Source organism: Lupinus angustifolius, chromosome LG02 (assembly GCF_001865875.1).
Source record: "Lupinus angustifolius cultivar Tanjil chromosome LG02, LupAngTanjil_v1.0, whole genome shotgun sequence".
Taxonomy (NCBI): Eukaryota; Viridiplantae; Streptophyta; class Magnoliopsida; order Fabales; family Fabaceae; genus Lupinus; species Lupinus angustifolius.
Window position 1 is genome coordinate 15,831,712 of NC_032010.1, and position 2,895 is coordinate 15,834,606.

The window sequence follows — 2,895 nt, forward strand, 5'->3', positions numbered from 1 at the left end:
TATCATATGTGTCTATGTAGACGATCTACTCATATTTGGTTCCAACATTCATGTTGTGAATAATGTGAAATCATTGTTGAGTAACAACTTTGATATGAAAGACCTTGGAGAGGCAAGTGTAATCCTTAGTATAAAAATTACTAGGTCAAAAGAAGGAATTTCTTTGGATCAATTTCGCTATGTGGAAAAGATTATAAAGAAATATAAATACTTTGATTGTAAACCTGCTAGCACACCATATGATCCAAGTGTAAAACTTTCTAAGAACACTGGTGAAGGTGTAAGACAAGCTGAGTATACTAGCATCATTGGCAGCCTTCGGTATGCTACTGATTTCACTAGACCCGATATTGCCTATGTTGTGGGATTATTATGCAGGTTTACCAGTAGACCTAGTATGGAGCATTGGTATACTATAGAAAGGGTAATGAGATACCTTAAGAAAACAATGAACCTTGGATTACATTACCGAAGGTTTCTAGCTGTCCTAAAAGGATTTAGCGATGCTGATTGGAACACTCTTTCATATGATTCTAAAGCAACTAGTGGCTATATATTTAGCAAAGCTAGTGGGGCTGTTTCTTGGAAGTCCAAGAAACAAACTATTTTGGCTCAATCCACTATGGAAGTTGAAATGATAGTACTAGCAACAACTAGTGAAGAAGCAAGTTGGCTGAGAAGCTTGCTTGCAGAGATTCCCCTATGGGAAAAACCGATTCCTGCTATGTTGATCCATTGTAATAGTATCGTGGCTATTGCAAAAATTGAGAACCGCTTTTATAACGGTGAGAAACGACAAATTCGTCGTAAGCATATCACCATTAGAGAGTTACTCTCTACATGAGCTGTTAGAGTGGATCATCTGTGCACTGAGAATAACTTAGCAGATCCTTTAACGAAAGGACTAGCTAGAGAGAAAGTCCATAATACTTCTAAGAGTATGAGACTATTGCCCTTAGAACAAGGATCATTCATGATAGTAACCCGACCTAACTGACTGGAGATCCCAAGAAATAGGTTCAATGGGTAATAACAAGTTGTGAAGTGATATGAGAATGAACATGCTATAAAATTATGAGAAGCATGATTCCTACAGCATATGTAAGGATGAGTTAAACTCTTAATGAGATCTATTCTCCAATTGGAGTGGAGTACCTAGGCTACATGAGTACTCTTGATAGACTCACCTATGTGAATGTGGAAGTGGGGGTCACTTCCTATAAAATTTTGGGGCATAAATTTCTAGAGCATTCACTATACTGGGATAGACATGCATGACCTTTAACACACGGGCTTTACAGAATACACCTTTGAAAATGTTGTATGTGGTTTGATGCTGGAGATTGAATTCAAGACTACGAGTCACTCTAGTAAAATCTAGATCTTATTCACTATGCAAATGTTCAAGTCATATGACACATTTGTTTATGCACAATCTTATAGATACCACAGAAAATCCCGAAAATCGTTTTTTAATTTCAAGTGGGGATTGTTGGAATTTGTTAAAAAATGATTAGTTTTTGAAGTGGTTTTAATGCACATTAATGAGACCATTTATAGTGACTTTTGAGTTTGTGAACACATTCCTTGGAGGAGGGAAGTTTGAAGGCTTAATAAGCGTTTAAGTTTCATTATTGGGGTGTGCCCCAAGGGGTACAATGGATTTTGTGAGTGGGTGAGGACTCACACAAACAAAACCCCTCCACACACACGCGCGCGTACCACCACCTCCTCCTCTGCTGCCGTCCGACCGACCGACTCAGTTCGTTTTCGGGTTCGGGCTGGGGTTCGGGCTTGGGCCCAACATTCTTTATAAATAAACATTTATTTAATTTTATTTAATTTTGGGGCCTTTTTTGGGCTTGGATCGTGTGTTGACCAAGTCAACACATACATGCCACACGTGTGAGACCTAGTCCACACGGTTGGAGAGTGGGAGGAGAGGATCTCGGTTTTAGATAGCGATCCGCGTGGAGAAAGGTTCTAGCCATCGGATCATGTGACTGTTTGAGAATGGGCCACGTTTTGGATCATCGGATGGAGGATCCGCGGAGGCCTCACGCTATAAATAAAGGCCTCCTCCCCTCATTTGAACTCGCACCAAGTTGAAGGTGTTTCCTCTCAACTTTTCTTTCTCCCCTCTAATACTCCGCCGACGCATTTCCGGCAACCTTCTCCCCCTTTCTTTCCGTGGCACTTAAGAATTGGCATAGGCAACCAAAGTGGGATTTCGAGAACTAACATTGGTAGTCACTATTGTGGGTAAAGAATTGGCACGGGTAGCCATACTGTGGGAATTCGAGAACTGATACTGGTAATCAGTATTGTGGGTGTATTCGAGAATGATCCTTACAGTGCAGTAAGAAATCGTAAAACAAAGAACTGGACTGTTTTATCTTGGGGACGGCGTGGTTGATAGTTTGCTTGCACAATTTTAGCAGTACCACGAAATGTCTTAAAGAGAGTGACCTGGTCGTGACTTAGCCAATAAATATTATCTCATGCTATTAGAATTGTTGCGAGCTACGCAAACAACACGAACGTTATAATTAGTGTATATAAATCACCCTTATTTCATTTTGATCGGTGCAGCACCATGGTGCCGAGGGAAATTAATATCCATCACACAAATTGATGGGTATAGGAAAAGAGAACAACTTTGTTAGTGATAGGGATGTCAATGGGTACCCGTACCAATGAGTACCCGTACCAATGGGTATCAGTTCATAATACCTGTAACATGTAAGGTTCAAGTTTGTATTCTTTGGATTCGTATATAGTTAGAACCGAAAATTTTGAAACTAGTTATTGAACAATTTTGGACTAGGTAATGAGCTACCCAGATTGATAGGTACCCAGACCCGTATTTCCTATATAAATATATATATATATATA